The sequence below is a fragment of the Nerophis ophidion genome, linkage group LG11 (assembly GCF_033978795.1).
Source record: "Nerophis ophidion isolate RoL-2023_Sa linkage group LG11, RoL_Noph_v1.0, whole genome shotgun sequence".
Classification (NCBI taxonomy): domain Eukaryota; kingdom Metazoa; phylum Chordata; class Actinopteri; order Syngnathiformes; family Syngnathidae; genus Nerophis; species Nerophis ophidion.
The window spans coordinates 33,341,536-33,368,720 of record NC_084621.1 but is presented as its reverse complement, the minus strand read 5'-3'; the positions used below and the strand labels follow the sequence as shown (position 1 = coordinate 33,368,720).

General features: G+C 40.3%; 1 long non-coding RNA gene across 2 annotated transcripts in view; it reads right to left on the bottom strand.

The window, feature by feature from the left end:
* Positions 1-664: 664 nt before the first annotated feature.
* LOC133561413 (uncharacterized) overlaps positions 665-27,185 on the bottom strand; it is a 72,799-nt gene continuing 46,278 nt past the window's right edge. The window contains exons 1-7 of one of the 2 annotated variants that reach the window (XR_009808681.1): positions 5,265-5,794; positions 4,277-5,102; positions 2,300-2,856; positions 2,008-2,132; positions 1,593-1,639; positions 1,280-1,428; positions 665-1,152 (exon numbers count right to left, since the gene is read on the bottom strand). This is a non-coding gene — a long non-coding RNA (uncharacterized LOC133561413). Of the gene's footprint in view, positions 1,153-1,279; positions 1,429-1,592; positions 1,640-2,007; positions 2,133-2,299; positions 2,857-4,276; positions 5,103-5,264; positions 5,795-27,185 lie in introns of those variants that run through there. The other variant, XR_009808682.1, reaches the window with a different exon arrangement.

Sequence of the window (27,185 nt, the reverse complement as noted above, 5' to 3'; positions counted from 1 at the left end):
GACGCTGCTGATATTGATGCTGGACTAGCACACGACATAGATCGCCTTCAGAATACAGAATGGTAAAATGGTATTTATTTATATAGATTAGTTTTCGCTTGTGTCCTAGTCTTGCACTGTTACTGTTAGTGTAACAACTTACACCCCAGGCCCAGGCCTATCCATAGACTAAGTATCTATCATTGACACAATGTCAGACCTAATTAATTACCCATTATTTCTATGAGCCACAGCTCCATATACCGGCAATACTAAAAATTGGCATGTAGATTAATAAGATCCACAACAAGACAATGACAATATTAATTATTGCACATGTATGCAGATTGCAGGTGTCAATAATATGAATTGATTTACAAATATCATGAATATTTCTATTTCCAGGTGTATATGTCACAACTGTGTGAACATGGAGACAGTGGCTGAGTGTGCCTGCTGTCATGAGCTAAAGGCAGTGGCCACAACAATGGAGCAGGAAGGGGTGGAGACGTGCTTCATAGGCCACCATGGCTTTCAATCTGTGTGTCTGGATGAATGGGTGCTGCAGACCCCGTATTATGCCTACAAACAGCAATATGGCGTGCTGCAGCAACAGCAAAATGAGTGAGGCACTAATAAGTTTAAATAATTCTTTATTCTATCAACCTTTGGAAGATAAGTCAGAATGAGCACTTTCTTATCTTAACAATATTTACAATCTACTGCAACAGTAAATGACAAATGAATAGAATGCATGACAATGACTTTGGCATCTCGGAGAACAGTGAGTCACTGTGTATCCATGTCCGGATAATAACAGGTGCCATAATTTGCTATCAACTATTTTGCACTTGCAGGCGGGGACCATACACAGCATATCGACAGTTTGTCCGCTTCTGCTGGGGATATCTGGGAAAGGAGATAAGGGCTTCACAACCAGCTTGTGTAGTACATAAGATTAGAACAACATTTCCATCAGAATCCACATGGCCACTGTAGTTAACGCTTAGCGAAGCGACTCCTGTGCTTGGCGATGGCTTCCTCCTTGTCTGGCTTCTCCAGTTCATCGCAGAGGAAAGTAGGCACATCCACGGTGACGCTGACTGGTGTTCTCTCGTCAGGGGTTCTGTCTGCAGCCAGCAACAACCTCCCTGATCAAGTCATCTACGTAGCCTGCAAAATACAATTGTACATGTTCCTGCTCACAACATAATATACTCATGGAGGGTGAAACCTGACAGTATTATTATCATGATACATAGTGTCGAGTTTTTACATGTTTTGTGTCCTCTACACTTACGGTATGTTGGCTCTTTCGCAATTTTCTTGACCACATGGCCCCCTGCTTTATACTTCGGGTAGCGTACTGCATAGCGCTCAGCACACGCTTGTGTAGTGGCTATAGGGTGGCTCGAGTTTTCATTCCAGTGCAGCCCAGCAAGCAGGTTCCTAGGTGTGGTAACAGAATAATGTAATATAGACGTTGTGTACTTTACTCAGCAGGGAGAACAGATACATTTGAATGTGTGTGTTTAATGATGTCATAAAATTATATGCAAAAGTACTAAAGTATGGCACACACTAGTGAATCTTAGATTAGTGTGGAAACATACCTGCACAGCATTCCGATGTATGAGAAGACATACATTTTCGGTGCGAACTGTAAAAGATAAAATACACTTTATTCAGTCATGTGTCCATACAATGTGTGTGTAAATTTATAAATTGTTTGTAAATTCGAATACAAATGTTTGTGTATTAAACTGTTTATAGTCAGCTATTAAAGCTTGATCTCCTGCAATAATGAAGCTGTTTTGTTTTTTATTTTAACACCACGCCAGAATTGTTTGTCATTTTTCTCACCAAGATGCCTAGCCACTATGTTGGACCTCTAACATTCTCTTGTTTACACCGACTGTATCAAGACTACATATGGTATGCTCTAGTATTTTGCTCCCTGGCCCCCAATGTCCTAGTGGCAGGTGGTAACCACCGACGCCAACTACAGGCGATCAGCCTAATTCTTACCTGTATGATAAGGCTATGGAACGCCTCCACCTTGGAAGTCTAGTGTTCACCCAACAGCATGGCGATATCTTTCAGCAGGGACTTGTAGTTGACCACCTCCTCAAGTTTCACTGCTGAGCGTGAACCTAAACATAAATTTAAAATACAACAATATTTCTACAAAAATGTTCCAGTTAACTTGAAAACTGGTTATTTGCTTACAAGTTTATCTGAATGTTTTGACTTTCAAAAGATTTGCAGGGAAATACTGCTAGTCCTTCACTGCTTTCGGGCAACTTATTTGCCTACTCACTTGGTTTGAGCCATTTCTTTTGCAGCTTTCTACCGTGCAGTTGTCCATGAGCACAAATTGGGAAGAGGTCGCCATGGTCCTTGTGGATGTTCTGAATGTGTCGCTCCACAGACTTCCACTTGGCAACCAGAAGTTCCCCCTCTCCAGGCGGTGTAGACACTGCTGCCCAGTAGAGGTGATTGATTATACTTAGCACTCAGGGCTTCAGTTCTTCACAGTTCTTGAGCTTGAGGATGGCCTTCAGTTTCTTCCCGATGGCTACAAACAGAAAAAAACAGAAATTTGTGGGTTAAATACAATATCACATTCATCTGATCACTGATATGTACACACTACTTCACTTGTCATGCATACAAATAATCCAAATAACATTTTGCAACATGCCAGATGTCATAGCAGTGCCGTGTATTGGGCATGTTTTCACGAATCCATTTAGCGATCTGTCTGTATCTGTCTGTCACCAGCACCCTGACATCCAGGTCCCAGCTGATCAGCAACTCCACCATCCTCTTCAGTCCTTCCATCTCCATATGGTAGCTGCCATGACATTTGTTCCTCTGAAATATATATAACAGAAAAAGAATGAGCAAAGAATAAAATGAAAAAGGGGCTTAGTATAAACTTAATGCAAGCTTGTGATTCATTGAATTGGTTAAAGACCTACTGAAATGAGATTTTCTCATTCAAATGGGGATAGCAGGTCCATTCTATGTGTCATATTTGATCATTTTGCGATATTGCCATATTTTTGCTGAAAGGATTTAGTAGAGAACATTGACGATAAACTTCGCAACTTTTGGTCGCTAATAAAAAAGCCTTGCCTGTACCGGAAGTAGCAGACGATGTGCGTGTGACGTCATGGGTTGTGAAGCTCCTCACATCCGCACATTGTTTACAATCATGGCCACCAGCACCGAGAGCGATTCAGACCGAGAAAGCGACGATTTCCCCATTAATTTGAGCAAGGATGAAAGATTTGTGGATGAGGAAAGTGAGAGTGAAGGACTACAAAAAAATAAAATAAAAATAAACTAGACGGCAGAGCGATTCAGATGTTATTAGACAAATTTACTAGGATAATCTTGGAAAATCCCTTATCTGTTTATTGTATTACTAGTGTTTTAGTGACATTATATGGTCGGAGGGGTGTGGCCAGGGGTGTGGTGACCGCCATTGTCTCCGAGGGAAGCCATGTTTCTCGACGAGGCCAAGGCAGCCGATGCTTCCTCCACGGTGGCAGCAACTGATGGTAGGGGGCGGCCGGTCGGGAGGAGGCTTAGAGAGTCCGCAGCAGCCTCTTTGACAGGAGCAGGAAGAACGACGGAACTCTCCGCTCATGTCTACGGTAAGAGCCGACTTATTACCACCATTTTCGCACCGAAACCTGCCGGTTGACATGTGGTAAGGAACCATGTTCGCTTGACCGGTCTGTTCCATAGTGAAGCTTCACCGTCATCTTTTGGGAATTTAAACAAGGAAACAAGGAAACACCGGCTGTGTTTGTGTTGCTGAAGGCGGCCGCAATACACCGCTTCCCACCTACATCTTTCTTCTTTGACGTCTCCATCATTAATTAAACAAATGGCAAAAGATTCAGCAACACAGATGTCCATAATACTGTGTAATTATGCGATATGCGATGAAAAGAGACAACTTATAGCTGTGATCGGTGCTGGAACAAAACGTCCTCTACAATGCGTGATGTCACGCCCACGCGTCATCATACCGCGACGTTTTAACATGATACTTCCGCGCGAAATTTAAAATTTAAATTTAGTAAACTAAACCGGCCGTATTGGCACGTGTTGCAATGTTAAGATTTCATCATTGATATATAAACAATCAGACTGCGTGGTCGGTAGTAGTGGGTTTCAGTTGGCCTTTAATGTTATTAGACAAATTTACTAGGATAATTCTGGAAAATCCCTTATCGGCTTATTGTGTTACTAGTGTTTTAGGGAGATTATATGGTCGTACCTGTACAACCTGAAGGTTGAGAACCACATTGGCCTCAAGCTCCATTGTGGTGCAGGTACCGAACTTGGCGCTGTGTCCCGGACTGTCTGCTCGCCCATCACCACCAAGGACGAGGGGTCGGCCTTCCACCTTCAGCATGGTGAGGTGCGTCCGTTGCTGTTCCTCCCACACCTTTTTAATGGCTGGCTGCAGGATGAGCTCCTGGTGCTTGAAAAATGTTCTCTTCACATACGTGACCACTCCGATGCTGTTCAGCACTTGCAACACCTTGCCAGAAGATGCGCCAGCGAAGAGGATGCCAGCAGATAGCAGGATGTTGACCGCGGCATAAAGGGCCAATGTTTTGGTGGCTGCTCCGCCTACTCCTCTGGTCACATGATGCACATTGTATAGTCATGGTTAGCTGTGTACTGTTCGAATCCCTAGAAGGGCTTATTTCCTGGCTGCCACAGGCTGGACAGTGACACCACTTGACGAGACTCTGGAGGCACGACTCAAAGATGATGTACTTCGGTTCCTTCTGGCAGGCCTCTTCCCGCATCTTGGGAGTACGTTTGGGATCTGGCGACCCGTCAGATTGACACGGATTCGATGTCAATGACCCACTCGGCACATAGCTGACATCGGAAGAACCACTAACAGAAGGCGCAGCGGGACTTGATGCTGGTCCTTCATCAAACAATGCAGGAGGTGGTCATAGCTTGGCTTGCATTCCAGACGCACCTGGAGTTGCTTTGTTGAGCTGCTGCACTTGACGATGGGACTTCACTAACCCTGGCTGGCTGAGCTCTAACCCTCTCTAGGATCTCTGGAGTCAACTGGTGTCCTAGCAATAAAATAAAACACAAGTTGTTTTATATAATCTGTTAAAATTAAACTAGGATCACATACTAATTATTGTCTTTGAATCACCTAATTTATCTGTCAGGCAGCTGTGCAATGTGTACTGTGATGTGCAGAATCATGTTCATCACCGAAATAGACATACCCTTTGATCGATGATGTATTTTCCCTGTTTGGGTGCTCTTGCTACTAGTCATTGCCGTTGGTGCTGTCCCAATCGGTACCCAGTCCGTCTGGCATCCTTGTTCTCTTGTATTTCCCAGGAAATGGAGAAACAGCTACATGTAATATGGATACCTCATTTACATAAATTATGAATACTTTCTCTATTGGGCTTGAACTGTAATCCATTTGAACATTGATTTGGATAACAAATCGAACCTGATCTTGATCGCCCTCCTCATCAGGCAAATCTAGTGCCATTGCCATTGGTTCATCCATCGCATCCGCCACTGATGCGGTAGTCGTACTGGCCATGATCTGATCTATTATCTGTAAATGTACAAATGTACAATACTTTATATTATTGTCTATTGTAATCTATTGACAGTATTGACACTATTGACAGTAATGTCAGTAAATGTACTGACAGTAATACTTTACACTGCAGAAGAACTTGACTAGACCGTGAAGCAATAATTATATGTAGACCATTTTATTGTTAATTTATTTCATTGTTCATGGAGTAGTCTATGACTATGTCTGTGAGTGTGACTATGGAAACTGAAAATCAAGATGCTTCCCCTGGGGGGGGGGGGGGGGGGGGGGGGTCTGAACTTGTCGAAGCACTGGGACTGGGAGCACTGACAGTGACAGTGCCACCGATGCCTGGCCGTGGTCTGTTGAAAATAGTTGGCCCCGCACCTTTCTTCAACACCAGTCCACGGGTGTTGGCGATGCCCATCTCTGCCCTTCGCAAGGGACCCTCTTCGAAACACGATCTTTCGAAATTATCGCTGCATAATACAGTGTACTTTGTGTGTGTGATCCAATCCAACTGTGTTTGGTTGACCTCTCTGTTCCATAGTAAAGCTTGGCTGTCATCTTTCGGGAACGTAAACAATGAAACACCGGCTGTGTTTGTGTTGCTGCAGTCGGCCGCAATACACCGCTTCCCACCTACAGCTTTCTTCTTTGCTGTCTCTATTGTTCATTGAACAAATTGCAAAAGCTTCACCAACACAGTTGTCCAGAATACTGTGGAATTTTGCGATGAAAACAGACGACTTAATAGCTGGCCACCATGCTGTCCCAAAATCTCCTCCACAATCCGTGACGTCACGCGCAGGCGTCATAATACCGAAACGTTTTCAGCAGGATATTTTGGCGCGAAATTTTAAATTGCACTTTAGTGTTGCAATGTTAAGATTTCATCATTTATATATAAACTATCAGACTGAAGTGGTCGGTAGTAGTGGGTTTCAGTAGGCCTTTAAGAAGTCCAAGTTGTCATGTAACTGTTTAGTTAGGAAAGAACTGCAAAGTCAATTCGTGATGACATCAAAAGGGGCGACAAATCGAGTTCATAGGAGGCTAACACAGGCACACATTGTGGAATAAGGGCATGTTAAAAACACAATTGGAATCACGTAATGTATTAGTTACCAGAGGTCTGGACTCGAGTCACATGACTTGGACTCGAGTCACATGACTTGGACTTGAGTCACATGACTTGGACTCGAGTCAGACTCGAGTCATGAATTTGATGACTTTAGACTCGACTTGACAAATGTAAAAATACTTGAAACTCGACTTAGACTTTAACATCAATGACTTGTGGCTTGACTGGGACTTGAGCCTTTTGACTTGACATGACTTGCTACTTCCCCCAAAACCCAAAGATTAAAAAGTTATTCAAGAGCACTCCGTATCTTCATTGTGTACGTGTGTGATGAGCACACACGCTGCTGCCTGTCAGTACAACAGCCAATCAAATTACATTCACGTTATTTTTGTCCCACGGCATTCATCCAATCCAATTGCAGGAAAACCAATGAAAAAGAGCTCTCAAACAACGCGGCAGTGAGGAAAAATGATGGCAAAAATTGTTTTGTTCGGGTATTAGAACCACGACTTGGTCAACAAAAAATGAATTCCAATATGCAAAGCATGCAGTTTGAAGATTACAGACGGAGACGCAACAACTTCCAACTTCGTTCGACATTTGAAGTTGCACAAAGAATGGTAAGTTTTGAATGTAAGCTAACTATTATTGGCTGAGTAACGTAACTTTTATTTACTGTATAGTTAAATCAGTGAGGCTGTAAACTCACTGCTAACGTTATAACCATAGACATCGACCGCTACTGCCTACTGACGCTGACGAGACGCGTGGCCACCATCTTGGAGTGGTGATCCGCTCCTCTCAGGGCAATTAATTTGGCAGGAGCAATGAACTGTCAGCGCATTTAATTCATTTTACCTCACTGAATACCACTGATTTTCACGCGCTTTTTTGTCATACAAGTAGTTATGATAAAGGACATGTGTTTTGGGGTGTTTTATTATTCATAGTTTGCCTAACAGTAATAGAATATTCTTATATGCTATAAGTGACCAGAAGTCTGATTTTAAAACTGGGATAATAATCCCAGAGAAGGGTTAAAAACGGTCAGCTATTTTTAAGTTGAAGAAACAATATGATTAGGTTATATATACATGTGTATATCCTACATAAACAATGTATGAATACATTAGATATCTATATGTATATCTTAGGAACCTATAAACTGTATCTCTGTTGCTGCAGCAGCAGAGAGTTTGTTCTGTCTTGACACTTTGTATTGATATTTTGTATTACATTCTTCCCTTAATTGATCATGTTTGCAGTGATTTTTTTATATGTATTTTGTATGTTTGTTGCTTTGGATAAAAGTATCTGCCAAATACTTAAACATATACAGTATAGACACCTGAAAGTGTTTATATCAGCTAAAACCACCAATCTGTTCCACTGGATTCATAATAAAAAACAAATTCTGTCTTACCCAACAATGTTAGTATTTGAATATTGTTACTTGAAGACTTATTCCTGGTTACAATTATACTGTTAAGAAAGTATTGTGTTATACAGTATTTTGCCTAAAATGAAAATGTATCATAATCAGTGGCGGCTGGTGAATTTTGTTTTAGGTTGGGCTGAAAGGAGATCCCCCAGAAGATTTCTTTGTGATTTTCACATGCAAATATTGAAGATATTTGCTCCTTTTCAACTCTGTGGTAATATTATTTTCACAAAATACAACCAATAGTATGTTAATGTTAAATCTTACTTGTGAAAAGTAATTCCCCGATTCCTATTTTCAACAGTCCGCTCATTTGAGCAGGAAAACACTGAACACCAGCCCATCTTTGTTTCCTACCTGTCAACTGTAAGTTTAAGCTGCTCGCCGGCTCCTCATCACCACTTCAAGATGGCGGCCAATTTGCTCTCTTCACAGCAGCCAATGCTGCGTCTACTTATAAGATGTCTATGGTTATAACGTCATTGCAAACACGATAATCTGTTGCGTCCACTGCAGTTCGCTACCTTATTCATACTTTGTGTCAAGTGGGTTGCATGAGGTACCTACACATAACGTTACGTTATCAATGTATCACACACAGTAACGTAACTTTAGACGGCGGTCAGCAGCTCCCCGTAGTTTATCCACCTACAAAAAGACCAACATAATCAAATAAAGGTCAGTTAAAATGTACACTATATTAAGAATATGTGTATATATTGCATAGGGCCTTCACATCTAAAAAGTTAAACTCTGTTCATTGTTATGTTCCTGTATGTTGTGATCTGCTTCCCGGATCACATTTTGATTTTGATTTTTTGAGTCCTTTTGTATTCTCGATTTGTTTTGGACTCTTTCGATTCCTAGTTTTTGCACCTCCTTATTTATCTGGTTACCATGGTTTCGCATTTGTTCCACCTGCTCTTTTTTTGACGTGCACCTGTGGTAATTTATTACTTCCCTATCTAATCGTGCCTTCTCACTTTGTTTAGTCTTGATCCTTTGTTTGCGGTAAGCAACACTCACGTGGATGTTTCCTAAGTCTTGTTTCTGTGCTAAGTATCCCCTTAGCTTCCCGTGCGCTCCGCACCCACCTTTGGACTCTACACTCAATGCTAAGTTTTAGCTTAGCTTCCCGTGCGTTCGGCACGCGTTTTCTTTTGTTTATTTCTGTCCATTTTTGTACCAGTGCTATTAATTTTTGTATTAAATCAAGCTCGTACCTGCTATTCCTGTCCGATTGGTCTTCTTGCATCTTGGGGTGGACAAAACGCGCCTCACTATGCGCTACCCTCTAGACAATGTATTTGTTATGTTTTTCATGTGTACGCACGCATAAACACACATACAGTATGAGAGGAGAGCAATGAGATAAGGTAAGGACAGGAAAGAAACTGCTGTGGAACTAGTTCCAAGACATTATGCCATGGAAATACAATGTTACCACTTTTGTGCAAAAAAGTACAGTTGCACTTGTTTTTTCAAATGTGTTTATTTCTTAAGGAATGAGTTAAATGTTTACAATGACAGGTTAATAGTGCTATTAAGAAATGCAATGTCAGCACTATTTTTTTTCCATGCAATTTCAAATGGACTTTTTTTAATAAATAAACACAGTGCTTTTAAAGCATACACAATCTGTGTAAATATATTAGTCTGTGGTTAAAAGGACTTGAAATGACTCGAAACTCAAAATGCAGGATTTGGGACTTGAATTGAGACTTTCCAGTCTTGACTTTTGACTTGACTTGGGACTTGCCTGGTTTGACTTGGGACTTGACTCGAGACTTGAGGGCAAAGACTTGAGACTTACTTGTGACTTGCAAAACAATGACTTGGTCCCACCTCTTGTTAGTTACGCTGCACTATCATTGTCAAGGAAAAGCTGTCTTACTTTGTTGTGAAAGTCCTCTTTGTTTTATTTCAATTGTGCTTTTGTAGAAAGTTGGCAAGTCCCAGCCAGGTCATCATGTACAGTAGCTACAGAATACTGTTTTGGTGACATTATATGTTAATATGTTATGGAGCACTAGCACCGGAGTCCACCTCGAACACCGATGTCGAACTCAAGGCCCGTGGGCCAGATGTGGCCCACCACTTCATTTTATTTGGCCCTCAAAAGCCTGCAAATAATATGCATCAATAAAATACAGTAACTTGTCTTACAAAATGTATTCCTTTCTAAAAGAATATATGTACTTCATGTAATCTCAAATTATGTTAACTTAAATATTGTCTAATTATGCAAAAATATACTATCAAACATTCAAACTATTTTTTAAATAGAAATAAATATTAGTAATAATTATTTCAAAAGCAAGTTATCCATCAAATTGAGCAATGTAAAAGTAGCAATAGATTTCGTGGTAAAATTGTGAAATTTACTGTGGTTTTTAAAGCATTTTTTTCCTAAATGAAAAAAACGGTACTTTTTTTTACTGTAATAAACTGTGGTGCCGTTTTGGCATTTACAGTAATACACTGAAAAATCTAAAGTTGTTGATTTGCTTAAAAAAATACAAAAAAAACTGTCAGCTTAGGTGCCAAAATTTTACCGTAAAATTGCAGTTTTTTTTACTTGCAGTAAAAAAAAATAAAAATGTACATTTTAAAGGGGAAAATTATCACAATTTCAAAAGGGTTTAAAAACAATAAAAATCAGTTCCTAGTGGCTTGTTGTATTTTTTGAAGTTTTTTTATTTATTTTACCGGTCCCCGAATATCCCTAAAAAAAGCTTTAAAGTGCTTGATTTTAGCTATACCACAGCAAGATATAGCGACATTAGCTCGGATTCAGACTCGGATTTCAGCGACTTAAGCGATTCAACAGATTACGCATGTATTGAAACGGATGGTTGGAGTATGAAAGTATTGAAGAAGAAACTGAAGCTATTGAGCGAATAGCTATTGACGCTATTCATAGCCATAGCATGGCCGAATAGCTGTGTTAGCATCGCCGGTAAAATGTGCGGACCAAACGATCAGGACTTTCGCATCTTGTAATACTGGAGCAACTTAAATCCTTCGATTGGTAAGTGTTTTTTTCGCATTAAATGTGGGTGGAAGGAAACGTAATATAGTTGCAAATGCATCTGCAGGTTATCCATACATCTCTGTGCAATGTCTGATTTAGCACCGCCGGTAAATAGCATGTTAGCATCGATTAGCTGGCAGTCAACATCAACAAAACTCACCTTTGTGATTTAGTTGACTTTATCGTTGCAAATCCATCTGCAGGTTATCCATACATCTCTGTGCCATGTCTGCTTTAGCACCGCCGGGAAATAGTATGTTAGCATCGATTAGCATAGCATGTTAGCATCGATTAGCTGGCAGTCACATCACAACCAAATAGGTCTGATTAGTACATAAGTCAACATCAACAAAACTCACCTTTGTGATTTCGTTGAATTTATCGTTGCAAATGCATCTGTAAGTTATCCATACATCTCTGTGCCATGTCTGTCATCGCCGGTAAAATGTGGAGACACTTTGGGGGTCTGGCGGCAGACACTTTCGCATCTTCGGGCCAGTGGTGCAACTTGAATCCCTCCCTGTTAGTGTTGTTACACACTCCGACATCACACCGACGAGGCGTGCTGTCTCCAAAGTTCCAAAAAAAAGTCGAAAAAACGTAAAATAACAGAGCTGACACCCGGTGTTTGTAATGTGTTGAAAATGAAAATGGCGGCTGTATTACCTCGGAGACGTCACGTTCTGACGTCATCGCAAAAAGAGCGATAAACAGAAAGGCGTTTAATTCGCCAAAATTCACCCATTTAGAGTTTGGAAATCGGTTAAAAAAATATATGGTCTTTTTTCTGCACCATCAAGGTATATATTGACGCTTACAAAGGTCTGGTGATAATGTTCCCCTTTAAATTCCTGGTAACTGAGCTGCCTTTTTTTTTTTTTTACCATAAAAACAGCAATACTGCTTTTCCATTTACAGTACACTACATTTTGAGGTGAAATTATTTCAAATTAATATATTTTTTTACATTTTAGTTTACATAAAATTTACTAGTAAAAAGCATAAAATATTTTGGAATAATAGTATTCACTGTTAGAAGCGGCCCTCTTGGGCCAAACATAACTGCAATGTGGCCCTCAGTTAAAACGACGTTGACACCTCTGACCTTGAAGGACCAAACAGGGAGAATGTGCAAACTAGGAGAGGGACATGTTAGAACAAAAAGGCACTATTTTATGTCCCTAAAATCATGTAGATTATCACAAAACCGGAAAAATGATACAACCAATAGGGCGTATGCATGTGTGTTTTCCCGTCACATACTTGGAAACTACACTTAAAGGCCTACTGAAACCCACTACTACCGACCACGCAGTGTGATAGTTTATATATTAATGATGAAATATCAACATTGCAACACATGCCAATACAGCCGGTTTAGTTTACTAAATTGCAATTTTAATTTTCCCAAGAAGTGTCCTGTTGAAAACGTCGCGGAATGATGACGCTTATGTTGACGCGTGCTTGTGACGTTATTGGTTGTAGCGGACATTTTATCCCAGCACCACTCACGGCTAAAAGTCTTCCGATTTAATCGCATCATTACACAATATTCTGGACATCTGTGTTGCTGAATCTTTTGCAATTTGTTCAATTAATAATGGATACTACAAAGAAGAATGCATTTGGTGTAAAGCGGTGTATTTCGGCCGGCTGTAGCAACACAAACACAGCCGGTGTTTCTTTGTTTGTTGTGAAGCTTTAATATGGAACAGAGCGGTCAAGCGAACATGTTTCTCTACCACATGTCAACCGGCAGGTTTCGGTAAGAAAGTTGTGGTAATAAGTTGGCTCTTACCATAAACATGAGCAGAGCTTGTGTCGTTCTTCCTGCAGCTGTCAAAGAGGCAGCTGCGACTTTTTTGGCTCCTCCATGGCTTCACTCAGAGACACTGGCGGTCACCACACCCCTCCGACTTTCAGGTATGACTTTATAATCTCACTAAAACACTAGTAACACAATAATCAGATGAGGGATTTTCCAGAATTATCCTAGTAAATGTGTCTAAAAACATCTGAATCGCTCCCACTGCCCTCATCTTTTTTTTTTCTCCTTCACTCTCACTATCCTCATTCACAAATCTTTCATCCTCGCTCAAACTATTGGGGAAATCGTCGCTTTCTCGGTCAGAATCGCTCGCGCTGCTGGTGTCCATGATTGTAATCAATGTGCGGATGTGAGGAGCCCTACAACCCGTGACGTCACGTGCACATCAGCTTCTACTTCCGGTACAGGCGAGGCTTTTTTATTAGCGACCAAAAGTTGCTAACTTTATCGTCGATGTTCTCTACTAAATCCTTTCAGCAAAAAGATGGCAATATCGCGAAATGATCAAGTATGACATAGAATGAACCTGCTATCCCCATTTAAATAAGAAAATCTCATTTCAGGAGGCCTTTAAGCGGTATTGTGTGGCTGTTTCCACAGTGGAAGTCTGTTCCTAGAATTGGAGCTGCAGTGGAAGTTCCCCCTCATGGAGGAAGGGAACAGGAGGAGGGAAATAATAGACACGGAAAGAGGAAAGAGGAGTGAGTGGAAGGTTTAAACAGAGGTCAACAGTGTGTACGCAGCAAGGCCAGAAAGAGGGTAACAAGCCACAAAGTAGAGCAGTGACAAGTGGTGGTGAGTTGGATGTAAGAGGGGGTCAAATGAGATTAGCAGCGACAGTTAGTATAAGGTCATGACTCGTATTGACATGAGTGCAGTGGAGCAGGTCTCGCAGAAGAGCAGACGCGTCGAAATTCACAGTGAAATTTACTACCCTATTTTTCGGATTATGAGTCGCTCCAGAGTATACGTCGCACCGGCCAAAAATGCATAATAAAGAAGGAAAAAAACATATACTGTATACTTCGCACTGGAGTATAAGTCACATATTTGGGGGAAATGTATTTGATAAAACCCAACACCAAGAATAGACATTTGAAAGGCAATTTAAAATTAGTAAAGAATTGTGAACCACAGGCTGAATAAGTGTACATTATATGACGCATAAATAACCAACTGACAATGTGCCTGGTATTTTAACGTAACATATTATGGTAAGAGTCATTCAAATAACTATAACATATAGAACATGCTATACGTTTACCAAACAATCTGTCACTCCTAATCGATAAATCCCATGAAATCTTCTTCCTCGATGTTGTTTCTAAACAACTCTGCCAACTCCAAAGGTATGCGCCGCTTCCTCTTGTTGTTTTCTGCTGCATATTTCACTACGTCCAGCTTGTAATCTGCAGTACATGATTTCCTTTTCGGTGCCATTTTTGTTCAGCCTTTCTCAGTTTTTATAAGTTACCGCCAACGTTGAAATTATCCATTTTAATAGCTACGACAGTAACATATAGCATATAGCAGTTAGCATTCCATGACCCACAATGCACTTCTGCCATGACCCTCCCCGCCAAATTCTTATTGGTTGATGTGTGTGTGTGTGTGTGTGTGTGTGTGTGTGTGTGTGTGTGTGTGTGTGTGTGTGTGTGTGTGAGACGATTGCTGACGTGTGTGTGACGATTGCTGACATGTTCTTCATCTCTTCTGCGAATTACATAAATAATATTATTTGATATTTTACGGTAATGTGTTAATAATTTCACACATAAGTCGCTCCGGAGAATATGTTGCACCCCGGCCGGCCAAACTATGAAAAAATGCGATTTATAGTCCGAAAAATACGGTATGTTGCACATTGTTTGAGGATTGGTGAAGAAACGTGAACTCATGAGGACATGACTGTAAAAGTGCACTGCGCAAATCGAGAGTGGGGGTTTGGGTCAGGGGCGTCACTAGACCTAATACTGTACTGGGGCACACCTGGGGGCACAAATAATTCATGTGAGCGTGCAAAGCGCGCAGGCAAAAACATCTTTAGCACTATACATAAATAGTGCTTTAAACTATGAAATCATATCAGATTATGTTGTATGGATCTTTGATTAACCACCTGAAATGAACTAATGCATTTGACCTACTTGTGCACTTTTTTACTCCAGACTTCTAAACTGCTACTGGTAAAAGCAAAAAGGAAGAGCAATGGATCTTTTTGAAATATATATAGCAGTAATCATCTGCAAACTTAACATCTACAAAAGTAAAACAAAAAATAAAACACCCCTACATCTCTGGGTTCTTTTATATTAATTAATTTCCATTTCTGGAAATGTGGCTAATCCTATTTCAGATACACAAAACTTTAAAATATACACAAAACAATAAAGCCACAGTAGTAAAATAGATGAACAACTGTTGTGTGTCTGTTCAGGGAATCATTTTCTGAGAAGTAAATTGTAACGTCTCGTTTTCATTTTTGCAAAGTGGTCAATCACTCTGGACAGACATGGAAATATTACAGTAACTGTTATACAGTTGACCAGTGGTTCCCAACTGGTGGGTCGTGACATAAAAGTGGATTGTGTGTCATTTTCAGTGAGTCGCAGTCAGATGTGTGCATGAAAAAAAAAAAAGTTTAGGGAGAAAAAAATCAAATTGTGGCAACAAAACCAGATATTTTTAGCCATTTTTCTAGTGACTATTAGTGAGTATTTTAGCAAAAGGCAAACCGACTAACAAGTTGGAGGAGGACTCAGGACAGACATGGAAATATATTTGAAAAAAATCTAAATGGGGCAACAAAACCCGATATTTTCAGCCATCTTTCTGAAAACAAATACAGAAATGTTACTATTTTTTCTGGAAACAAAACCAGATGCTTTAGCTGTAGCCATTTTTCTGGTGACAAAACAAGATTATTTTAGTCAAAGTCACACCGATTAACAAGACAAGTCTACTTTGCTATTTTTCTGTGAAATAAACTTGAATGATTTAAAAATTTGGCTCACGACTTGATGATATGGAAAAATGTTTTTCTTCCTGAAGATAAACCATTTGAGAAGCACTCAACTCACACATGCTGACTCCAAATCATCATTGATGCAGAGGTCTTGAGCAGAAACAGCAGACAATAACCAACATTATGTTTCATGTTCATTGGAAATTCCCCCGACAGCTCGTACAGCAAATGAATATGTTTGTCTTGATACAAGGAATAATGTTAGCTAACTTAGCATCAACTTAAACAAATGATGTTGCCTAGCTAGCTAGGACTTCACTTACATATCTCATTCCTGCTGCTTCATCTCTGCTGCGGGCGAATAACTTTCTTAAATCCATCTAGGAGTTACAGTTTGAGTCAACTCAAAATCAAAATAATGTAATTAACAAATTGTTGTTGGCTAATGTTACCTACCTCACACAGTGATTCTCATCCTCTCTCTTTCTCTCTCAACTGAAGTCTCGATCCACACGTTAATAAATTACCATATTAATTAGCCATGTGCTCATTGTTTCGTGGAGTGAATACAGTAACAATTAATTATCATACTAAGTAGTATGTGCGCTGTTGTCTATGTTATGTAGACTTAAAACTCTGAAGCGTTTTTTTTTTTTATCGGTGAAATATTTACTGGGGCACTGCAGATCAACAGTGGGGCACATGCCCCAGTGAAATCTGTCTGGCGACGCCCCTGGTTTGGATGTGTTATTAAATCCTTAAAAGAGTTGAATGTTTCCTTTGATGATATCTCCAAAGCATACCCTTATCGTACCATGTTGGAAAGGATTAGGATTATTCCAAAATAGGCGTAAATTGGCAGGAGTGGGGCAGCGTGGTGGAGCAGGGGTTAGTGCATGTGCCTCACAATACGAAGGTCCTGAGTTGTACTGGGTTCAATCCTGGGCTCAGGATCTTTCTGTGTGGGGTTGCATGTTCTCCCCGTGACTGCGTGGGTTACCGCCGAGTACTCCGGCTTCCTCCCACCTCCAAAGACATGCACCTGGGGATAGGTTGATTAGCAACACTAAAATTGGCCCTAGTGTGTGAATGTGAGTGTGAATGTTTTCTATTTGTGTTGGCCCTGCGATGAGGGGCGACTTGTCCAGGGTGTAACCCGCCTTCTGCTGAGATAGGCTCCAGCGACCTCCCGCGACCCCGAACGGGACAAGCGGTAGAAAATGGATGGATGGATGGATGGGTTGGCAGGAGTGAGCCAGGACCCCGTTATTTAAAACAATTCCCACCAAGCTGTTAAGGTAGTATTAATACATTTAAAGCAGTTGTGCTTTCAAAAAATTTGGATAATAAAGGGCAAGTTTGAAATTGGGATCTCCTGGCTGAGTGCTTGTTCTATTTTTAACCATAAATTATCTAATAAATTGGGATTGATCTATTTTGATTTGTCTTGTAGTGTATAATGAAGTATTGGGAAACATTTGGGAGTTCTAGACCCCATAATTCTTGTTTTTTTTGTCATGTTCTAATGCTGATTTACTATTTATACTTCTCCAAACAAACGGACGGATCTGTGAATCTAGTGATTTTAACCAAATTTCAGAGGGTTAGGTGGGAATCATCGGAAAAAAAAATAATTAGTCACCCTAAGCAAGACCATCATTTTCACGGTAGAAAACCTTCCCATATATACGTGCGATGGGGAGTGCCTTCTAACCCGCCAGGAGGAATGAGTTTTCTTTCATCTCCAAAGGCATTTTTGTAAATATTGCAGCTGCAGTGACCAGGATATTTTATAGAACTCCACAGGAAACCCATCAGGTCCTGGTGCTTTATTGTTTGGCATCTGTTGAAGAGCATTAGGAAGTTAATTTACTGAAATAGCGAGATCTAAATTTGATACTTGCCTTGTATTTCATTTAGGTAAGTGCATATTGATAAGAAAAGTCTCAATATCTGAAAGAGATGGGTCAATCTGGGGTCTACATAAGTTTCTGTAAAAGTCTCTAAAGATAGAGTTAGTTTCCTCAGGAACGTGCGTAATGTTCCAAGCTGAATCCTTAATGGATGGTTTAGAGCAGGGGTGTCAAACTCAAATACAGAGTGGGCCAAAATTAAAAACTGAACAAAGCCACGGGCCGAGGTTGAACAAATTAACCTTTTAATAGGGACCCAAACAAGTTTTGCATTGAATATTAAACAAGCAAGGCTTATATAACTTTATAGTCACATGCAAAATCGAGTTTCAAATTATAATAAATATCAATGGCATATCAAATAAAATTCTAATAAAAATTGGGGTGGGCGGGGTTTGGTGGTAGCGGGGATGTATATTGTAGCGTCCCGAAAGAGTTAGTGCTGCAAGGGGTTATGGGTGTTTCTTCTGTTGAGTTTATGTTGTGCTACGGTGCGGATGTTCTCCCGAAATGTGTTTGTCATTCTTGTTTGGTGTGGCCTCACAGTGTGGCACATATTTGTAAAAGTGTAAAGTTGATTATACGGTCACCCTCAGTGTGACCCTTATGGCTGTTGATCAGGTATGCCTTGCATTCACTTGTGTGTGTTAAAGCCGCATATATTATGTGACTGGGCCGGCACGTTGTTTATATGGCGGAAAAGCGGACGTGACGACAGGCTGTAGGGGACGCTAAAGGCAGTGCCTTCAAGGCACGCTCCCAGTATTGTTGTCCGGGTGGAAATCGGGAGAAATTCGGAAGAATGGTTGCCCCGGGAGATTTTTGGGAGGGGCACTGAACTTTGGGAGTCTCCCGGGAAAATTTTGAGGGTTGGCAAGTATGAGTATCAGCGGTGAATGCAATAACTACTTGCGCGGTCTCCCAGAGAACACACAATGTCATACTTGCCAACCATCCCGGATTTTCCAGGAGACGCCCGAAATTCAGCGCCTTCCTGAAAACCTCCCGGGACAAATTTTCTCCTGAAAATCTCCCGAAATTCAGGCGGAGCTGGGGGCCACGCCCCCTCCAGCTCCACGAGAACCTGACTCAGCAATGTTGTGACTCTCTTAAACATCTACTGTACATAGAATAGAATAGAATGTACTTTATTGATCCCTGGGGGAAATTCAGCACCACAGTTCGCTCACAATAAACAATGATAATAATAAATAATAGAATATATATGATATATTATATATATAATATATAATATATGAATAATATAAATATATTCTACATATATTCTACGTTTAAGTGCAGTCAAGGAACATGCATTAGGGAGTCTATTCTGAAGCCCACAGTAAAGAGACGTAACTTCATCACGTCGCCTGGTTATTGACTCCCACCCAACATATTACACTGTCGACGAGCAAAATGAAGAAATACGCTTGCAAGTTCCAGAACTATTGGAAAAAAAATCAGTTTATCCAGGAGATTTCAAAGGGGAAGGGATATGTTTCCTGTAAATTTTGTACAACAGACTTCTCCATTGAACACGGCGGCCGAACGGATATACTCAGCCATGAACGGTCAGCGAAGCACAAAGCGTCCGCAGCGCCGCATTGTTCACAACCCAGTATTATAGGCCACCTCGCAAAATGAAGACCTGATGGTGTAACTTATGCTGAGACAAATAAGTAAGGAACATTCCGTTCTCATTTGCGGATGTCTACAACAAATCTGTAAAGGATATGTTCCTGGATTTGGAGATCGTTCGCCAATACGCAAATGGCAGAACAAAGGTTAATCAAATAGTGAAAGGTAAGTGTTGTTGGGGTTTTTTTTAGTAACCAGCAAGCACAGTACAGTTAGTAGAACAACTGTGTTTTTATTATTGTGTATTTGATAGGTGCCGTCAGAAATTCAACTATTTATTTTATTTATATAATATAATAAAATAAAAATATATAGCTAGAATTCACTGAAAGTCAAGTATTTCATATATATATATATATATATATATATATATATATATATATATATATATGTATATATATATATATATATATATATATATATATATATATATATATACATATATATATATATGTGAAATATATATGAAATACTCGAGTTGGTGAATTATACTCCTCCACTCTTAACCATGCCCCCAACCACGCCTCCACCCCACCCCCGTCCATGCCCCCCCCCCTCCCGAAATCGGAGGTCTCAAGGTAGGCAAGTATGCACAACGTGGTTTTTGGTTGGTCATTAAAATCTGAAAAATCTGTCCATTCCCTCTCAAAATAGTTGAGAAAGTATGGGTCATTTAGTAATGATGAAATAAGTCTTCATTGTTTTGTTAGTGAGGGAGAGTGAGACATGTGCATGTTCACTGATGATGATAGGGTGGATGTGAATGTTTGAGATGTCTGATAAAATTGAGCTACTTGTTAAAAAGTAGTCAATTCGAGAGAGGGAGGTACTGACATTAGCATCTTGGAGTCACTGGACCGGCCTATCTGGAGGTCATAGCAGTCTAATTGCAGGATTTGTAAACAGACAACTTTAGCCTGAACAAGCTAGCACTGGTCCGTCATGTCTCGTAATACCACAACAGTGTGTCACCGTAGCATAAGGTAGCCCAAGTCATAGCAGTGAAGTGAAGTGAAGTGAATTATATTTATATAGCGCTTTTCTCAAGTGACTCACAGCTCTTTACATAGTGACACCCAATATCTAAGTTACATTTAAACCAGTGTGGGTGGCACTGGGAGCAGGTGGGTAAAGTGTCTTGCCCAAGGACACAACGGCAGTGACTAGGATGGCTGAAGCGGGAATCGAACCTGCAACCCTCAAGTTGCTGGCACGGCCACTCTACCAACCGAGCTATACCGCAAGTAAACTTGACTCTAAGACAGGGATGGAAATAGACTGATGATTCTCGACTGGAACACTCAACGGTCCCCAGAGGAATCTCATGAATATACTGTAGGTCCATTGGAATGTAAATAGACGAGTAAGTCGAGGTTTACATTTGCAAGATGTTAGACACTTGAGCTGAAGAAGCACTGATGGGCCACAGATTTAATGTTTTAATAGACAAGAGGACATCTGACAACCCTATTTACCATCCCTTAGGTGTGAAAAGGCAACATATGCATGCGTGGAAAAGCTCAAGCTTCAAATTGTGCAAATTTTAGACTATAATCCCCACTGCTCGGTTGGTGTCCAAGTGTTGACAGGAAAAAAACATAAAACTACATTTTATATATTGATGTAAATTATAGTTGAAAATGATATTTGTTGCAAACATTGTGTGTCAGCAACTAATTATGACTGATTTGACGGCCACTCTGTTCCCCGGAAACGAGTGAGTGGTTATAGATGCAAGGAGTGGCGGGCTAAGTACTTGATCTGCAGGTATGCAGCTGGCCGCACAGCAATAGACGCCACTGGCACTCCTCCTTTTTCCTGGAATATTGCTATAGTGGAAAAATATTTCTTCTTACTTGCATTAAACATTTCCAGAAATATCACAGTGACAATTACAGGGTAGGTGAAATTGTGTGTAGATAAATAAAATCCATGTTGTAGAAGTATCTCTCAAGACAGAAACATGACATTTATTTCCGGACCAATAAGTGTTTATTACCTGTGTTATTTAGCTTAAAGTGTATCTCTGAATTGTCCCTGATCAAAATAATCTATGAATAATGAACGCGTGATTTGATGCACAACAATCTTTGCTCATACATAAATGCGAAGGTACCTTCCAAATGATATATACATATATATATATATATGTGTGTATATACATGTGTGCGTGTGTGTGTGTACGCATGTTGTTACTACTGTTATATTTGCGACCCCAAAAAGGGGCAAGTGGTAGGAAAATGGATGGATGGATGTATCATGTAGGTATGTATATGTGTATATATGTGCATATATGGGTCGTTGTTTTCTCCTTGCACGGCAGCTTCCGCCATCAGTGTGTGAATGAATGGGTGAATATGATTGTGACTTATATTGTAAATCGCTTTGAGTAACACGCTGACATAGTTAAGTGCCATATAAAACACAGACCATTTACCATTTAACCTTCTGTCGGTCTGGAACCCCATAATTCAGAGAAGGCCGACAATGTGCAGGTAAAAATGTCTTCAACATCAAAAAACACAAAGGAATAGTGCAGCAGGGAAGTGTACAAGAAACAAACACAATGGGACTCATTTCTGGGAGGGATGAGTCTGCCTATCAATCAATCAATCAATCAATGTTTATTTATATAGCCCTAAATCACAATTGTCTCAAAGGGCTGCACAAGCCACGGTTCACCTCTGTTCGGATCCCACATAAGGGCAAGGAAAAACTCGCAACCCAGTGGGATATCAATGTGAATGACTATGAGAAACCTTGGAGAGACCGCATATGGGGGTGAGCCCCCCCCCCGCCTTTAGGGGAAACCGGATGCAATGGACGTCAAGTGGGTCTAAAAATAATATTGTGAAAGCCCAGTCCATAGTGGATCCAACATAATAGTGAGAGTCCAGTCCATAGTGAGGCCAGCGGGAGACCATCCCGAGCGGCGACGGGTCAGCAGCGCAGAGATGTCCCCAACCGATACACAGGCGAGCAGTCCACCCCGGATCTATACTCTGGACAGAAAATAAGTGGAGCAGCTGACTAGGTGGTGCAGGGAAAATAACTTGGTCCTTAACACCACCAAGACGAAGAAGCTGATCATAGATTTCCGGAAGAAAAAACGATAAACATCCAACCACTGTACATCAATGGGGACTATGTGGAAAGAGTCTCTAACTTCGGGTTCCTGGTTGAGGAAGACCTGTCGTAGAGTATGAACACCTCAGTGACCATCAGCAGATGGTTACTTCTTGAGACTCCTCAAAAATAATTACCTGTCACAAAAACTGCTTGTGTCCTTCTATCGCTGCTCAATAGAGAGTGTGCTGACATACTGCATGGGTGTATGGTATGCCAGCTGCACGGCGGCAGAGAGAAACGGACTTCAGAGGGTCATAAAAACTGCCATGAAGATCACTGGCTGATCTCTCCCCTCCCTAGATGAACTGTACAGTGCCAAGTGCCTCAAAAAGGCCCAAAACATCATAAAGGACCCATCTCCTTGCCCGTATGTGGGCCTACCGAGGATGTCGTAGTGGTTTGTGTTGTGGTTTGTGCAGCCCTTTGAGACATTAGTGATGTAGGGCTATATAAGTAAACATTGATTGATTGATTGATCTCACCCTGGACATAAACTTTTGGAACTGCTGCCCTTGGGCAAGAGATACAGGACAATAAAATGCCGGACAAACAGATTTAAGAACACTTTTTACCTGAGGGCAATTGTGTCGCTGAACACAAGACAAGAATGACTGTGCATGTGAGCTGTGTGCTTGGTATTTTTATGTATTTTATGTATTTTTCTCTATTTATATATGTTTTTATGTGTTATTATGAATTTGCACTAAATTAGTTTTGCTTACAATTTTGTTGTACAATGTACAATTACATCCATCCATCCATTTCTACTGCTTATTCCCTTTTGGGTCGCTGGGGGCGCTGCCTATCTCAGCTGCATTCGAGTGGAAGGCGGGTTACACCCTGGACAAGTCGCTATGTTGTCGCAGGGCCAACACAGATAGACAGACAACATTCACACTCACATTCACACACTAGGGCCAATTTAGTGTTGCCAATCAACCTATCCCCAGGTGCATGTCTTTGGATGTGGGAGGAAGCCGGAGTACCCAGAGAAAACCCACTCAGTCACGGGGAGAACATGCAAACTCCCACGAACGAGATTGAACTAAGGACTACTACCTTGGTATTGTGAGTAACATGCGCTAACCCCTGTTCCACCGTGCTGCCCAAAAACAAAAAATTCAATTTAGCACCCTAAAATAACCTGGGTGCGGGGTGACTTTAGTTTAGGAAAGACTCAAATGTTTTGCTTTTATTATCTAAATAGACGGGACAGGGGGCGCACTGGGGATTGGTGGTGCCCACATTTGCCGTCCTCTCCAAGGTTTCTCATTGTGCCGATTGAGTTGAGTTTTTTCTCACCCTGATGTGGGATCTGAGCCGAGGATGTCGTTGTGGCTTCTGCAGCCCTTTGAGACACTTGTGATTTAGGGCTATATAAATAAACTTTGATTGATTGATTGATTGATTGATTGATGAGTTGTCCCCATTGTTTGCAAGACCTTAACGTAAGCACAATATAGCCTATTTCAGCAAGCATTAAATTAAATACTTTGCTGTTTTGTTTTTGTTTTTACCTACACTGCAAAAACTGAAATCTCAGTAAGATTAAATATCTCAAATAAGGGTGATATTTGCTTATTTTCTGTCTGATAAAATAATTCTTCTCACTAAGCAGATTTTATGTTAGTGTTTTACTTGTTTTAATTGTTTTGATCCTAAAATATTTCAGTAAGATTCTCACACCTTGTTGCTGAGATTTTATGGCCTAAATGGAGTAAAACATTCTTGAAACTAGAATGTCAAGTGTTGCAAAGCTGTGTCATCAACACTCACAAGTATAAAACTGCTTTTTTAAAGAAATAATTTTAGTTCAAGCATGAAAAAAAAAATCATGATGCCGAGCACATATTATTATGTCAAGATAATGGCGCTAGCATTTACTTAATTTAAGAATAGTTTTCATCATATTGAGGTACTCTTTTTTTTCTACCAAGAAAAGTGCAATTGTTTTTAGTGACAATATACTTATTTTAAGGCATTTTTGGGTTCATTGAGGTTAGCTAATTTAAATTGTTTTGGAAAGTCTTTACAAGCCGAATTTTCAAAAATAATACCCCTAATTTTTGTATTTTTTGTTTTGTTTTTGAACACTGATTTTTTGCAGTGTCATTTAAACCTACCGTATTTTTCGAATTATAAGTTGCACTTTTTTTCATAGTTTGGCCGGGGGTGCGACATATACTCTGGAGCGACTTATGTGTGAAATTATTAACACATTACCGTAAAATATTGAATAATATTATTTATATCATTCGCGGAAGAGACAAAGAAAAAGGCAGCAATCGTCAAACACACGTCAACCAATAATGATTCGGTGGGGGAGGGTCATGGCAGAAGTGCATTGTGGGTCATGGAATGCTAACTGCTATATGCTACTGCCGTAGCTGTTGAAATGGATAATTTCATCGTTGGCGGTAACCTATAAAAACTGAGAAGAGCTGAACAAAAATGGCACCGAAAAGGAGATCATGTACTGCAGATTACAAGCTGGACATAGTGAAATATGCAGCAGAAAACAACAAGAGGAAGCGGCGCATACCTTTGGAGTTGGCAGAGTTGTTTAGAAGCGACATCGAGGAAGAAGATTCCATTCCATTCCATTTTCTACCGCTTATTCCCTTTCGGGTTTGCGGGGGGCGCTTATCGATTAGGAGTGACAGATTGTTTGGTAAACGTATAGCATGTTCTATATGTTATAGTTATTTAAATGACTCTTACCATAATATATTACGTTAACATACCAGGCACCTTCTCAGTTGGTTATTTATGCGTCCTATAACGTACACTTATTCAGCCTGTTGTTCACTATTCTTTATTTATTTGAAATTGGCTTTCAAATGTCTATTATTGGTGTTGGATTTTATCAAATAAATTTCCCCAAAAAATGCGACTTATACTCCAGTGCGACGTATATGGTTTTTTTTCCTTCTTTTTTATGCATTTTCGGCCCTTGCGACGTGTACTCCGGAGCGATTTATAATCCGAAAAATACGGTAGTTTGCTGTTTTACCTAATTCAAACAAGTGGTGGAAAAAGATATAAAATAAACTATAGAGCCAATGATTAGGTAGACTCCCATTCAACATACTGTACCTCTTACTATTAAATTGTGTTCAAACTTATATGGTACACTGTAATTTACAAACAAACTCCCTATTACTGCCCTTCTGATAAGTAGTTGTCAGTAAATAGCTTAGATAGCAGCAATTCATTGACAAAATGTGGGCAAGCCTTGCATATAAAACCATGTTCGGTACAGTGCATGTGCGCACAAGCACAAAGACACATACACAGCCCCAAGCAATGTTGACTTCCTCCCATTCTCAACAAGCAGCACATACCTTCATTCAATCATGCATGTACCAATTATGTGTCATTACACACACACGGAAGCATTTCATTCTTTTGTTTTAAAGGCTGAATGATATGCATTCTGTTTGTGCACAACAAAATAAATATGTCTTGTGCAACCTTTATGAGTTTAAATTGTTAGGATGCTTTTGTCTGTTTTTGTTACAGTTTCTAAATTGGCATCTGATGAGTTTTTCTTTGTCTCAGCAGGAATACCACATTCAGAAGCTTCAGTTTTCTGTTCCATTCGAAAAAAATGTTTACTGTAAAAATACTGGCGGCATTGACAGTTGTCGCAATGGTTGTTCAACAGGATCGTCTAGTATTGAAGTTTGACAATTAAAACTTAAATTACTGCGGTTTTCTGCCTTAGTCATACAACATGCAATTGGAATGTGAAAAATAAAAAGAAAGCTGTAATTGTCAAAGCGTCAGTGATGAATCTGTACACTGCAAAAACTGAAATCTAAGTAAGATTAAATATCTCAAATAAGGGTGATATTTGCTTATATTCTTTATGATCAGATAATTTCTGATCAAATTATAAAGTTCATGTATTTTGGCATGAGCTTGCACACACTTTTGGATATGTGTAGGCCCCATCTGTTCCGCTGTGAGAACAAACAAAAAAAGTCAGAATAATGTATCATTTTCCTCTAATCGGGGCCTACACATAAGGACATCAATGCGAGACATGCAGTGACACAATGCTTATTACACATAAAGCAAGTTTAATTATTATTTCAGGAAAAAAATGTTTGGTTATCCACAAACTCAAAAACGATTTGTCTGTCTGCAGAGTTTTTTTGGACATGTTATATCCATCCATCCATTTTTTTTACCGCTGCATTCCGGCGGAAGGCGGGGTACACCCTGGACAAGTCGCCACCTCATCACAGGGCCAACACAGATAGACAGACAACATTTACACTCACATTCACACACTAGGGTCTATTTAGTGTTGCCAATCAACCTATCCCCAGGTGCATGTTTTTGGAGGTGAGAGGAAGCTAGAGTACCCGGAGGGAACCCACACAGTCACGGGGAGAACATGCAAACTCCACACAGAAAGAGCCCAAGCCTGGGGTGGAATTCAGGACTACTCAGGACCTTCGTATTGTGAGGTACATGCACCTTTTTTTTATTTCCAAGATGGCGCCGCTGTAGTGGCTGCTGTTGGCAGGAGCTCTGTGCTCTTGT